We start from the raw sequence: 16,144 nt of genomic DNA, 5'->3' as shown, positions 1-16,144 counted from the left end.
TATTGTCACATAACACACATTTTACATTTCATTATAAGCCATATAGAACAAGTCTGGATGGATGATCAATGAGCAATTGATGGTTCCAAGAATTGGGGATATCCAACACGTTTCGAAAAACAGTACATATAATATCTTCTTCAGGGATTTAATAATCTCATTCTGTGCATTCAAAAGAACTTACATAATACACTGTCTGTTTTGGCTGGGACGCTCTCTCGTCTGTCCAAGGAAAGCACTGAGGATTATACATCCAGAAGCGCATTTGTGAGGTCAGGCACTGATGTTGGACGAGAAGGCCTGGCTAGCAATCTCTGCTCTAACTCATCCCAGTGGTGTTCTATCTGATTGGGGTCAGGACTCTGTGCAGGTCAGTCAAGTTCCTCCACCCCAAACTTGCTCATCAATGTCTTTATTTTCCTTGCTTTGTGCACTGGTGCGCAGTCATTTTGGAACAGGAAGGGGCCATCCCCAAACTGTTTCCACAAAGTTGGGAGCATGAAATTGTCCAAAATGCCTTGGTACACTGACGCCGTTAAGAGTACCCTTCACTGGGACGAAGGGGCCAAGCCTAACCCCTGAAACATAACCCCACACCATAATTGCCCCCTCACCAAATGATTTGGACCAGTGCAAAAGCAAGGTCCATAATGACGTGGATGAGTGCATTTGGGGTTGAGGAGCTTGACTGACCTGCACAGAGTCCTGACCTCAACCCGATAGAACACATTTGGGATGAATTAGAGTAGAGACTGCGAGCCAGGCCTTCTCATCCAACATCAGTGCCTGACCTCACAAATGCTCTTCTGGAAGCATGGTCAAACATCCCCATAGACACAGTCCTAAACCTTGTGGACAGTCTTCCCAGAAGAGTTGAAGTTGTTATAGCTGCAAAGGGCGGGCCACCTCAATATTGAACTTTACAGACTAAGACTGGGATGCCATTAAAGTTCCTATTGACATTACATTTTCACCACATGTCGGTAACAATCCGTGCAACTCATACATACAAAGAAACCAAAACAAATAAGTTCAAAAATTAGGTTATGTGTAATAAAATGGAATGGCACAGGGAAAAACTATTGAACACATGAAGAAAGGGAGATGCAAAAAGGCATGGAATCCCAAGACACCAGCTGAAATCTATCAGTAATTAGAAAGCAATCCTGCCCCTTGTCAGTGAAAACTAATATCAGCTGGTTCAGTCTCAACTGATTGCCTATAAAAAGGTGTCACACAAGAAACATCTCATGTTGGGGAAAAGCAAAGAGCGCTCTCAAGACCTTCACAACCTTAATGTTGCAAAACATACTGATGGCGTTGGTAATAGAAGGATTTCAAAACTTCTGAAGGTTCCAGAGAGCACTGTTGGGCCCATAATCCAGGAGTGGAAAGGACATCATTTCACCATAAACCTAGAAAAAGAAACCCCTAAATGTACTTTAAAGGCACTGACATAGTAAATTGTTGAAAAAAAGTATATAATTTATTAAACATAATACATAGAATATAAAATATATTGGAATGATTACAATAGCTGTACAAAATCACCACATAGATTTAACTTTGGAATCCTCTAGGTTTATCCAACGCATTTCAGAGTATTGTGGTTTCAAAAAATCATGAAAGTTATCATATAACAATCAATAGTATGATATAATATCTTTGGATTAAATGTAATTTGAGCAGACTCACATATATTGTAGTGGTGTCACCAATGAAAACATTCCATGGAACTATTAAAAACAAACATAGAAAGGACTGTGTCTCCAAAACCTTTAAGATAGCTGCTCTTGTTGATATACTTAAATGATTGCATAGAAATAATGCAACTAGAACTGAAAAATGCCAAGCTCCACCAGATGCCAAAGAACAGCTAGGAAGGCTGAGGCTAAGAAGTAGGCGTCACTCTTCTGGGAACTGTGTGTGTTCCCAGAACACCACGGGGCAATTCACAGAGCGCCGCGCCGCTCGTACGTGCGCAGTAGGAAACTGGCAGTGAAGCCGCAAGGCTCCACTGCCTGTTTCCCTTACCTAGGATGGCGGTGCTGGGACCCGAAAGCCGAGGGACGGGTCGGCCTCGGGCGGCCGACATCGCGGGCACCCAGGGACAGGTAAGTCTACTTATTTAAAGTCAGCAGCTACAGTGTTTGTAGCTGCTGACTTTTCATTTTTTTTTTTTTTTACGGCCGGAATCCAGCTTTAATTGACTTAGAATAAGTCCTGTAACTATTCATATGTATATGTAATGCATCCTACCTGTGCCAAATAGGGACAGGCTGATGATGCAGAGATGATTTGAAGATATAAGGATGTATGTACTAAAGGGATATTAAATGCATAGCAATGGATTAGTCATCTAGGTATATAAACCAATATCTTAGATATCTAGGTTTCCATCAACTTTGGTGTATTTTTTAATCTATATTTTATTTATCAATCACATGATTGTGTTTAAATAATGCTTCAAAATACGGAAATGTAGAAATATCGATTGATCTCATATCTGGACCAGATAATATATAATCCATATACTTATAATGAACTAATCGATGTGCATTTACATAGATGCCTGGCTTGGGTTTTATAAACTATTGCCAGAGAACTATCTCTGTATTAACATATTACAGGTTAGTTAGTCAATATGATGAAACTTGTTGTAAATCAATCTTATATATGCCTGAAGATCCACATTTATTATCCTACAGGTAAATATTGGGCAAGCAGTACTATCAATAACTAGATCGTTTGATTCACATATATACATAGGGTACAGTGCATACCCCCAAAAGAGAGAGCAAAGCCCACAATGTCAATTAAAACAGAAAAGGTGGGGGGCGGGGGGAAAGGAGAAAATATAATAATGATGCGTCATACCTTGAAGATAGGCAGCAGTCACATGGAGACATGTCCTGGCATCCAAACCGAACGGTGGATGTCAGCCATGACTCCAAGGGCGCCTAAATGGTAATTTCCCCTCCAATCCCAGGCCACGCCAAATTGCTTCAGCTGTGCCTGGGAGGGGGGTGGGGAACTCAGAGCGCGCCTGTACTGGCTTCCTGAGTGCGCGCATGTCCCCATCCCGACCAAGCATGCGCGATGGAGTGATGTCATGTGCATGCAGCCCACCGACACAGAGAGCTACTCCAGCGGACTGCGCAAGTCCGCTGGAGTAGTAAGATGTAGACCAGATGAGATGCAAGTACATCTATGGTCCCCATGAGAAGCCGCCACGGTTTGAAAATCTGGGTGGCTATGTGTGCCGGGAGCCCTACAGTCCAGCCCCAAAGGGTCAATTAGCATAAATCAATAAATTGCATACAATGGTTGTACCAATCACCATAGACAAATCCAATCATAGTGGGACATGGAGCCGAAAAGGCCCCAGCTCTCAAGTGGTGGGTAGAAGAACTGCAAATAGGATTCATTGCAAAAGGCAGAGAAGACAGGAAAACACTGATCACAATGAACAACAAATAATAGAATAAAAATGATTTTACAAACGTGATGTATATCATAAAGTTTTTGAAGTGATCAACAAGATTAACATTATGAATATACAGATAATTCCAATATAATATTGGTACTCAAGAATTCTTGATTTAATCACATGTAAATTAACTCAAATTACTTCGATGGGGATAATACAACAGACCTGGGGATACAAATAGATATACTATATTTTATTTCTCCATTCCCCCTGAGGAAAAACCCTCAAGAAAGGGTTTGAAGCATGTGGCCTCATTAAGTCCTGGCGAAGATGTAGCTTTAAGATCCTAATCAAGCATTGCTGAAGTGTGTCAATGGGTCCATCCCAAATGATGAAAAACATTGTGGTTGTACCAGTACCATACTAACACATGGTCCGTGTACATTGACAGTGACTCATCCATAAAAAACATTTTTTCCCACTCCGCCAGGTACAGGTTGTCGTAAGATGGTCCCTATCGCCACCCACTGTAGTGGGATCCATAGAAGGAAAAGACATTGTGTTCCAAAATGAATTAGAGAAGGGAGAGAATGAATTTGTTGTAGGCTGGGTCCCTCTCTCCTCCCGGACTTGTAATGTGTTTTATGGCTGCAATGCCTTTGGAATGTGGGATTGAACTATATAGGGCTTTGACATCTATTGTAACTAAAAGGAAGTGTTCAGGGATATGTAAGCTATTTAATATTTGCAGGAAATGTATGGTGTCTTTTACATAAGAAGGTAAGGCAGTAGCATAAGGTCTAAGATATTCATCCACTAATTTGCTGGCGTTTTCACTCAGAGCGCCTATCCCCAAAATTATTGGTCTCCCTGGTGGATTGTTTACATCTTTGTGGATCTTGGGCAGTGCATAGAAGGTTGGTATTATGGGGAAGTTAGTTCTAATGAAATCCCATGTGCTTTTTGTGATGGTACCATTTAAGTATGCTGTATCAACGAGTAAATAATATAAGGAAAAGTGTCTGAATTTGGAAACCAAGTCTATGCCTATTACTTTGATCACAGAGCCTCCAATCTCGCTTGGCTACAGTGAATGGGAGTTCCACATGGCTATGAGATAGAATTTGTCTTTGGACTTCCCTTAGACCCCAAATTGAACTATACCAATTGAATTCCAAAGGCATTGCAGCCATAATTACAAATAAATAATTACAAGTCCGGGAGGAGAGAGGGACCCAGCCTACAACTAGTTCATTCTCTCCCTTCTCTAATTCATTTTGGGACACAATGTCTTTTCCTTCCATGGATCCCACTACAGTGGGTGGCAATGGGGACGTGCTGTGCCCCATCTTATGCCAACCTGTATCTGGGGGAGTGGGGAAAAATGTTTTTTATGGATGAGTCACTGTCAATGTACACGGACCATATGCTAGTTTGGTACCGAGTACATCGACAATCTTTTTCATCATTTGTGATGGACCCATTGACACACTTCAGTAATGCTTGAGTAGGATGAACACAAACAAGTTCAATTTAAATTTTAACATGGCGTATGATATCGAGTGCATAGCATTCTTGGATGTGGAAGTATATTGAGACATTGAGGGTACCCTTGGCAGCAAGCTCTATAGGAAACCCACGGCAGGAAACAACATCTTGCATGCATCCAGCTTTCACCCCCAAACATTGGTCAAGTCTATACCCTACAGCCAGTACCTGCAGACTAGGAGGAATTGCTCTGTGGAGGCAAGTTTTAAAATTGAGGCTCAAATACTCAGTGACCGGCTCTTACTGAGAGGCTACTTGCATGTCACTCTAAAAGGAGCATACCAACGGGCATCTACACACGATAGAAAAAATCTAGTATATACACAAAAACCAAAAATGACGCAAATCCTCTATGCATCATTATGAAATATACAAACCAACAAGCCAAAGTTAACAACATTGTCAATAAGTACTGGCATATGTTGTCCTTTGATCCTCTATTAGGACAGTTTGTCCCTGATCGTCCCCTCTTTACATTTAAGAGGGCGCCATCAATCAGAGACAAACGTATTACTAGTGAGTACAAGGGGGAAGCTAGAAAAGACCCGTGTAAATATAAAGGCACATTTATGTGTGGAGCATGCAATTATTGCAAATACATGCTGACTCAAAGGAACCCTATCCTCCTTAATGGCCAAACATTCCGTCCTAGGCATTTTGCCAATTGTAGAACCATTGGAGTTGTTTACATGTTATGCTGCGATTGAGGCTGCTTTTACATTGGCAAGACAAAACTCTAATTCTGGAGACAAGCATATAGACACATAAGAAGTATGCAAATCAATTATCCTGATTTACCTTTGGGCAGACACACTAAAATTGTACATGAAGGTAAATTTTCTAAAATTAAGTTCCTTATACTAGATCGTATCCACCCCAGCTCAAGAGGAGGAGATTGGAACAAGATTCTCCTCCAAATGGAGCTGCGCTGGATACACAATCTTAAAGCTGCATCTTCGCCAGGCCCTAATGAGGCCACATGCTTCAAACCCTTTCTTGAGTTTTTCCTCAGGGGAATGGAGAAATAGGATATAGTATATCTATCTGTATTCCCGAGTCCGTTGTATTATCCCCATCTAAGTAATTTGAGTTAATTTACATGTGATTAAATCAAGAATTCTTGAGTACCAAAATTATATTGGAATTATCTGTATATTCATAATGTTAACCTTGTTGATCACTTCAAAAACTTCATGATATACATCATGTTTGTAAAATCATTTTTATTCTGTTATTTGTTGTTCATTGTGATCAGTGTTTTCCTGTCTTCTCTGCCTTTTGCAATGAATCCTATTTGCAGTTCTGCTACCCACCACTTGAGGGCTGGGGCCTTTTCGGCTCCATGTCCAACTATGATTGGATTTGTCTATGGTGATCAATACAACCGTTGTATGCAATTTATTGATTTATGCTAATTGACCCTCTGGGGATGGACTGTAGGGCGCCCGGCACACATAGCCGCCCGGATTTTCAAACCGTGGCGGCTCCTCATGGGGACCATAGATGTTATTGCATCTCATCTGGTCTCCATCTTACTGCTCCAGTGGACATGCGCAGTCCACTGGAGTAGCTCTGTATCGGTGTGCCGCGTGCGCATGACGTCATTCCGTCGCGCATGCGTGGTCGGGATAGGGACGTGTGCGCATGGCTCAGGCAGCCAGCACAGGCGCGCTCTGAGTTCCCCGCCCCCCCCCCCCCCCAGGCACAGCTGAAGCAATTCGGCGTGGCCTGGGATTGGAGGGGGAATTACATTTTAGGCTCCCTTGGAGTCATGGCCAACATCCACCGTTCAGTTTGGATGCCAGGATGTGTCTCCATGTGACTGCTGCCTATCTGCAAGGTATGACGCATCATTATATTTTCTCCTTTCCCCCCGCCCCCCCACCTTTTCTGTCTTGACATTATGGGCTTTGCTCTCTCTCTCTCTTTCTTTTGGGGGGTATGCACTGTTCCCTATGTATATATGTAAGTCAAACGATCTAGTTATTGATAGTACTACTTGCCCAATATTTACCTATAGGATAATAAATGTGGATCTTCAGGCTTATATAAGATTGATTTACAACAAGTTTCATCATATTGACTAACTTGTAATATGTTAATACTGTCAGAAACTATAAACCAGAACAAGACAGAAGTACAGTAAAATCACATTTGTTTATTAATAAAAATAAAAAGGTAAATAGAGTAAGCGTAGTCAAAGCATAGCCAGAGTCCAGTAACCAGATCGGGTAGTCAGCCAAGCCAGAGTTTAGTAACCAGATTGGGTAATCAGCCAGGGCAGAAGTCAGGGATACAAGTAGAGGAACAGCAAGCAGGATAAGGAGCCAGAAGGGATGTCAGCAAAGCCAGTCTTTAAACAGGAACGCAGGAAATGGTTTCTTGTGATGTGACCAAGGCGAAGGCAGGAATGAAGTGAGCTGGAGATCTTTAAGTAGGCGGGACTGATGAGCAGATCCACATCAGCTGGTTAACTGTGGAGAGAGATGAGCGCTGGCAATTAGCCGACAGGTGAGCGGCCAGCTCAGAGAAGGAAGGGCTGAGCCAGCCCTGACAGTATCCCCCCTCAACGACCCCTCCCCCTCGGAGGACCACCAGGCTTGAGGGGAAAACGTCTATGGAAATCACGGAGGAGGGAAGGAGCATGTACGTCCGAGGATGAGACCCAGGAGCGTTCCTCCGGACTGTACCCCTTCCAATGCACCTGGTACTGTATGTGCCCATGGAACCTACGGGAGTCAACAATGGATTGTACTTCATACTGCTAATGGTTCTCAACCTGTATAGGGTGAGGACGTGGCACCGAGGTGGTAAAGCGGTTGCAGACCAACGGTTTCAATAAGGAGACATGAAACACATTTGTGATGCACATACTAGGAGGAAGGTCCAACGCGTAAGCCACTGGAATAATCCTGCGAAGGATACGGAAAGGCCCAATAAACCGAGGTGCGAATTTCAGTGAGGGAACACCGAGTCGGAGGTTGCGAGATGACAGCCAGACCCTGTCCCCAACCTGGTAGGAAGGCGCAGGCAGGCATCTGTGGTCAGCATGGAGTCTGTACCTATCATTAGCATGACGCAAAGCCTCCTGGACTTGTGCCCAAGTGGAACGAAGACCACGGAGATGCTCCTCTAGCACAGGAATACTCTGCGCAACAAACGAGTTAGCAACATGGAAGGTTGGAAACCATAATTCGCCAAAAACTGAGACAATCGGGGAGCAGAATTCAAGGCACTGTTGTGAGCAAACTCTGCCCATGGTAATAGGTCTGACCATTTGTTGTGATGGTCAGAAATATAGCAATGTAGGAATTGCTCCAAGGACTGATTAGCTCGTTCTGCAGCCCCATTAGACTGCGGGTGATATGCAGAGGAGAAAGCAAGCTGAATTCCCAGCTGTGCACAAAAGGCTCACCAGAACAGGGACACAAACTGACTACCCCTGTCCGAGACAATCACCTTGGGTAGCCCATGTAAGCGAAAGATCTCCTGAGCAAAAATGGAAACCAGTTCCTTAGAAGTGGGTAACTTCTTAAGTGGAATACAATGACACATCTTTGAGAACCGGTCAACCACCATAAGGATAACTGTGTTGCCTTGGGACTCTCTCCATTGGGTATGGGTTGTAGGAGGCCCATTGGAAGGTGTCGTGGAGTCTTACTCATACACACACACATGGAACAGGCAGCTACGAAGGCAGTTACATCCAAAGAGTTGATTCTTACCAGGGTGGCCAGCTGCCTTGGGAGAATGGTAAGTCTGGAGCACTACAGTACGGAGACACTCTGGGACAAAGCAGCGGTCACAAGGTTTCTCAGGAGGAGCATCGACCTGAGCAGCAAGAATTTTGTCACCCAAAGGAGAAGTAAGACTGGTGTGAACCGTAGCCAGAATACGATCAGGAGGAATCATAGGAACCGGAACTGACTCCAACTTGAAAGTGGAGGAAAATTGTCGTGACAAGGCGTCAGCCCTTACGATCTTAGTACCAGGTAAGAATGAGACAATGTAATTGAAACTTGACAAGAAAAGTGCCCATTGTGTCCTTCTGGGAGAGAGGCGTTTAGACTCAGACAAGAATGTGAGATTCTTATGATCAGTAAGAATGAGAACCGGCACAGTGGTACCTTGATTGCCAACAGCTCTCTGTCACCAATCTCGTAATTGCACTCAGCAGGTGACAATTTCTTGGAAAAGTAGCCACAAGGATGCATAGCACCTTGAGGTAAGATGCTGAGACAGAAGGGCGCCAACACCAGTCTCAGAAGCATCAACCTCAAGAATAAAAGGTAACGTAGGATCAGGATGTGCTAACACAGGAGCAGAAACAAAGGCAGCCTTGAGACTTTTTCAAAGGCCTTAATGGACTCCGGAGGCCAACTCTGTGGGTTACCGTTCTTTCTGGTCATATCGGTCAGGGGCTTGACCAGAGACGAGAAGTTATATATAAACTTCCGATAATAGTTGGCAAAACCCAGGAAACGCTGCAGAGGAGGTAACCCCATGGGTCTAGGCCACTGTAGGACTGCCGAAAGATTCTCTGGGTTCATCGAAAAACCAGCAATGGAAATGACATAGCCCAGGAATTTAACTTGTTCCTGATGGAACTCACATTTCTCCAGTTTACAATAAAGATTGGTCTCTCTTAATTTCTGAAGCACACGGCAGACATCTGTGTGGTGGCTCTCCAGGGACTTGGAAAATATGAGGATATCATCAAGATAAACCACCACACATAACTGCAACAAATCTCGAAGGACATTGTTAATAAATTCCTGGAAAACTGCCAGGGCATTACAAAGACCAAAAGGCATTACGAGATACTCATAATGGCCTGTTCTGGTATTATTATTATTATTATTATTATTAATAATAATAATAATAATATTATAATACAGCATTTACCACTTCCGGTTCCGGCGCCGCATGAGGAGGAGGTGAGCAGCTCCAGCTCCCGCACAGCTCCTCACAAAACCGGCATTTAAGCCAGTCACAGCATCGGGGGAAACCCCTACTGCCACCGCTCCATCCCAGGCAGGCATGGATCGCTTTGTGGAGCGATCATACGCTCGGGCGCTGTCCTCGCCCCCCTCCACAGCTCCGCCGGCGGGAGACATAGCGGCCGACACAGCCAAGATGGCGGCCTCTCCGGACATAGCAGAGCGGCCTCTGCAGCAGCCACAACCTCCCCCTACCCCTGCTATGGCAGAAACTGACCCCACATCCCCTGCCAACATTGCCCAGGCTGTAGTTCAACTACTGGGGCCATCCCTAACAGCCACTGTGGACGCAGCGGTGCACAGAGGGCTGGAACAGCTGCACATAGAGCTCCAGGCTCAGGCCCAGCGCATCACTCAGGTGGAGGAAAGGATTTCTATAATAGAAGATGACTGCACAGCCTCATCTGCAGCACTTGCACGTATCAATGCTTCATATAGAGACATATGGGACAAGCTGGACGATTTAGAAAATCGCTCAAGAAGAAACAACCTGCGCATCATTGGCTTGCCAGAGTCGATCCCAGCCTCCCACCTTACAAACATATGTGCGAAAACCATCCCAGAGCAACTTGGCCTCCGCATACCATGCACTGTTGAACGAGCGGACCGTATGGGTCAATATTCTGACACACGCGCTAAACCTCGGCATGTGATAGTGAAATATTTAAACTACGCTGACAAAAACGCCATAATGCAAAAATTTCGTCGCACGCGCTCACTGGTGGTAGATGGCGCGAAACTGCTGCTTTTCGCGGACTATTCCATAGAGGTAATGAAACAACGTAAGGCATTCTCCTCGGTATGCTCCACTCTGCACCACAATCAAATCCGATTCTCCCTAGCCTATCCAGCTGTCCTCCGCGTTCAAACATCTGAAGGGGAGCAGCTCACCTTTCATACACCTGAAGAGGCGGAAACCTACCTAACCAACAGAAGCTCCGAAATGGAACACAGCGCCGCGGCAGAGGGATCACCATCGTCATCTTCACAGCATGCGTATGGACCCCCTAAACACCCCCGAAGCCCGACCAAACCTCCATATAAGCGCAGCCGCTTCACCAACCAGGAAGATCGCTCTGGGAATCGTTGAAGGAATCGTCGAAGGACTCCACATCACCACCTCTTTCACATCGCCATCTTCTAACGGGTAGTATCAACCCATCTTATACAGTACTTTTTCTTTTTCTTAAATTTTTTATCCTTAAGATGAGGATGCTTTTGATGCCTTTATAAACTGCCGTACATGCTCTCTATGGAGCACTACCCCTTCCAACCTGTAGCTGAAAGTTACGCAGCTAAAAGTTATGCAGTTATAATGTTATGGTCATGTAACTCAATAACAGTGATAGCCCCCCACTACCCGGGAAACCTTCCTTTTCAAGGACACTTGCAATGTTATGATTACTTGTATTTTCTATTTTCTGGTTTGTTTAAGCCTAATTTTAAGAGGGGGGCCCTCCCCTGTGTTTAGCATACCTCGCCATCGATTAATTTACAACCTGCACTACCTCCTCAGGGGTTCCCCCCCTAGACTACCCTCCCTTCCTATCCTGTACCCCCCGCCTATCCCCCTTTCCTCTCCCCTACCATCCCTATCCTCACCCCCCCCCCCCCGTTGCTACCACCCTGCCCCTAAGTGAGGAGCTGGCAATCAATGGGAGCTATGCTAACTAGGTAGGTGGAACCTCATGTGGAAAAAAGAGAAGTCCACAACTCAAGTTATGTATTTCCTTATACGATGTACTGCCCTAATGTTCATAACTTATTGTTGCTTAGAGAAGTTTAAGTTCATGTTTGCCAACCTAGTTCATATGTCTTCAGGGGCTCTGAGGCGCTTTGGCGGCTCCCAAGAGGTAGGATAGCACATCTACAAAGGGGTTCTTATACAAACCCCTAAACCAAAACACTTTTAACTATCAATTATGTCACAGTCTGCAGTTGGGAGTCACCTAAAGTTTGTCTCGTGGAATGTTAAGGGGCTGCGTTCCCCAAACAAACGTATGTCCATCCTCAGACACCTGCGTCGTCTCCGGGCTGATGTGGCTCTACTTCAGGAGACACATCTGGCTGCAGACGACCTGCAACGTCTTCGTAGACTGTGGGTGGGCTCTGTTTATGGTTCACCAGCAGTAGGCCGTAAAGCGGGTGTTGCTATCCTTCTGCACAAGAATCTACAGCACACTGTTAGAGATGTCAAGGTTGACTCGGAAGGAAGGAAAATGACTCTACATCTGACTATAGATGACAAACCTATAGCACTTACTAACATCTATGCTCCCAATTCTCCTGACACCTCCTTCTTTCAAGATTTAGTGAAATGGGTGCTAACTACACCAGAGACGTTACACCTATTGGGTGGGGATTTTAATTCAGTCATGTCCTCCCTAGCTGATCGCACAGGCCCCCCTACACATAGAACACACACCCGTACCCCCTCATCATCTGCATCTACCCTACTGTCACAAGCCGTCGCCTCCATGCAATTTGTGGATGTTTGGCGCTTAATGCACCCAACGGATCGGGATTACACTTTTTTTCGCCCCCGCACAGTACGTTCTCACGTATAGACTATTTTTTTGCCTCCCCGGCCCTAAGCTCTGTAATCAGCGCACCAGACATACAAGACGCAGTGATCTCAGACCACAGCCCAATCGTGGTTCATCTAACCCAAACAGCTCGCTCATCTCCCTCCCCTACTTGGCGCTTCCCCTCCTATTTAGTTGATAATGAGGATTTTCAACATACACTATACTGCGCCTGGGGGGAATACATCTCCACTAATGGAGCTCACATTACAGACCCTAACCTATTCTGGGAAGCAGGCAAGGCCTTCTTACGGGGTAAAATAATTTCATACACAACCCAGTTTAAAAAAAGAGCCAAGCAACAATATAGTAAATCAAGCAAAGCCCTACGCCTGGCATATGAGCAGCTCACATTAAACCGCACCATTGAGAACATACAAAAATGGAGACAGGCCAAAAGCACCTTTGACCTCTGGGCAGAACAGCATGAAGCGGCCAAAACATCATACTCTCAGCTACATTTTCATAGATTTGGAAACAAGGCTGGTAGGCTCCTGGCCAAGATGTGCTCAGGCCCCAGACGCCCTACCCGTATCTCTGCTCTTAGAGCTAAGACAGGCTCTCTGGTCACCTCCCCAGCTGAAATTAGCAACCTACTCGTGGAATACTACACTAATTTATACAAAGCTGACCCGATTGACTTGCCTACTACTGACTTACTGCTCAACAAAATACGTCTACCCAAACTCCACCACACACAATTAGAGACGATTAATGCCCCCATTACTGTTGATGATATTCGATTTACGATCAAAAACATGGCCTCGGCCAAAGCCCCGGGACCCGACGGATACACCGCCGAATTCTATAAAATGACCAGGGAATTTATCCCGGACACCTTAAAACATGTTTACGCAGCTATGTGGGACGGAGGGCCCTATCTTCCTACGGGAACACAGGCCCACATCAAACTAATCTCTAAGAAAGGGAAAGATCCCCTATTACCGGGCTCATACCGACCGATATCATTAATCAATGTCGATGTCAAAATCCTATCCAAAATAATTGTGTCGCGGCTAGCTCCCCTACTGCCATCATTATTACACCCAGCCCAATCTGGCTTTGTTTCGGGCAGATCGGCTACCCCAAACATTCGCAAAGTGTTAATGGCTCTGGAATACGCCAAAACTCACCCTAACCAAGACATTGCCATCATGTCATTAGACGCGGAAAAGGCCTTTGACAACATCAGCTTCTCTTGGCTCTTTAGAGTGATGACACAATTTGGATTCTCAGGACCGATTATGCGATTCCTTTTACAAATGTACGCATCCCCTACCGCACGTCTTGTCACCCCTGACTTTATCTCAGACACGATTCCATTAACAAAAGGAACGAGACAGGGCTGCCCCCTGTCTCCACTCCTGTTCAATCTAGCAATCGAACCCCTGTCCAGAATACTAAATTCAGCTGATGGAATCAGTGGCATCACTCTAGAGAACCACACTCTTCGTTCGGCACTATTTGCAGACGACCTACTATTATTCTCCACTGACCCTATAACAGACTTTGACAGACTCAAACAACTTTTTTCAGACTTCAGACTTTGCTCGGGATTCAGAATCAATTTTGATAAAAGTGAGATCCTACCATTACACCCCCATCTCTCCAGTAAATGGAAACACCTATCCCCCCTGGCCATAGCCAACCAACATATTACATACCTGGGCATTAAAATAGGACGTGAACCATCCTCTCTGTACTCTTTGAATTACCCCCCTTTGATAACCAAAATTGTGAAGGAGTTGGAGGCTTGGGGGTCCCTACCTCTCTCGCTCTTTGGGAGATGCCACCTTTTCAAAATGGTGTCTTTCGCACGCTTGCTCTACCCAATGCAGACCATACCTCTTCTAATTAAACATTCAGACATCCAAAAACTCCAGAAGGCCCTAACTGCCTTTATATGGTCTCACAAGAAACCCCGCATAGCGCTACAGAAACTGTCTCCCGAAGGGCGAGGGCGGGGCGGGACTACCCAATATGCGTTTTTACAACCTGGCATGTTTACTTAGACTGGCTAACTGGTGGTTCTAAATATTCTAACCTATCCTTAGAAGAGACTATGGTACACCCATATGCCCTCTCGGCCATCCTCCATTCTAATCCCAATACATTACCCCCCCCCCCACCTCAAAACAAGTGTAATAATTAAGGATACAGTCATTGCATGGAGAGAAGTAAGAAAATTGCTCAAAGTGCCATCCAGCATCTCCAAATACCTCAAAATACAAGGCAACCCTATGTTCCTTCCATCTATCATCCATAAAGCTTTTGGCCAATGGAAACTTAAAGGCCTCACAGATGTCTCGTTCTTTCTATCTCAACAAGCTGGGCAAATTCAAACCATTTCAAACCCTGATGCGAGAATACTCCCTACCACCAACTCATGTTTTCTTCTATTACCAACTCATCAATTATCTCAAATCATGCTCTGGTCCTAGTACCAACCCACTTGAAACATCCTGCATTGATACTCTCATCAAAAGCAATAACTACTCCATCTCCAATATTTACTCCTGTCTCATACAACATCAAACACAGAAGTATGCCCTCAAACCCTTTCAAAAATGGTCACACGTATTAGATGACGAATCTCTGCCAGAAAAAATCCTTGAGGGGTACAAGACAGTCCGCAACCTTACTGCTTCTGAATCTTGGAGGGAAACACAATTCAAGATCATTCACAGAGCTTATTTCCCTTTCTGCTTCAACAAGAAGGACCCCGCCCAAGCGCAATGTTCCTGGTGTAACATACCTCGCCCCACTTTACTACACAGACTCTGGGACTGTAACAAGATTGATGCTTACTGGACTAAGGTGATCACTTACATCAACGAGGTCCACAAAATTCAGTGCACTAAGGACCGCCTATTATGCCTGTTTAGCATACCCCCTTCACCCTCATCGCCAACGAGGGTCTCACAAAATATTCCACATTGGGCTCACCTGTGTCTTCTAGTGGCTCGCAGGACTATTATGTCTCACTGGATATCAGCTACTCCTCCTACCCTAACAACGTTTAAAAAAGCCTTGGCATCACTTTTCCATCTAGAGAGACTGGACACCATCACCCTTAATTTCCGATCGACTTCCCGTTTTTTCAAAAGATGGAGGAAATACATTGAAGCTACATTTGCTCCGCAGGCACTGATCGAGATAATGAACCCATTTCGCTACACGAAATGGTACTTGACAAAAGATGTCACCAACTCTCTTGGCCGACTCAAAATACCCCCCACCCCAGATTCCTTTACTTTTAACCCACCATAGGATATCCACAAATCCATTGTGCCCCTTGGCATCCACCCCCTCACGTTTATTCAGACGCTGCCTCAACTCCTGAAGGTATTTAGATGTTAAGATTTCATATGTCGAGCAAAGTTACGCTCCATAGTGTTGATAAGATGGCAAACATGAACTCCCCCGTCTTCCCTTTCCCCTAATGTTTCTTTTTATGTTTTCTGTTACTTCTCTCTTGTTCTAACTGATATGACAAGATTGTATTTCAACTACTATGAGAAGTCATTGAACTTTATAGATTGTAACGATTAATACTCTGTGACTTTTGTTACACTAAGTTT

The 16,144-nt window shown here is 44.8% G+C and overlaps 1 protein-coding gene across 3 annotated transcripts in view; it reads left to right on the top strand.

Moving 5' to 3' along the window:
• L1CAM (L1 cell adhesion molecule) overlaps positions 1 to 16,144 on the top strand; it is a 1,396,060-nt gene that overhangs the window by 1,298,571 nt on the left and 81,345 nt on the right. The window lies entirely within an intron of this gene.

This window comes from Aquarana catesbeiana, linkage group LG09 (assembly GCF_042186555.1).
Source record: "Aquarana catesbeiana isolate 2022-GZ linkage group LG09, ASM4218655v1, whole genome shotgun sequence".
Lineage (NCBI taxonomy): Eukaryota > Metazoa > Chordata > Amphibia > Anura > Ranidae > Aquarana > Aquarana catesbeiana.
Note: the sequence above shows the minus strand (reverse complement) of the source record. Positions and strands in the feature narration are given on the sequence as shown.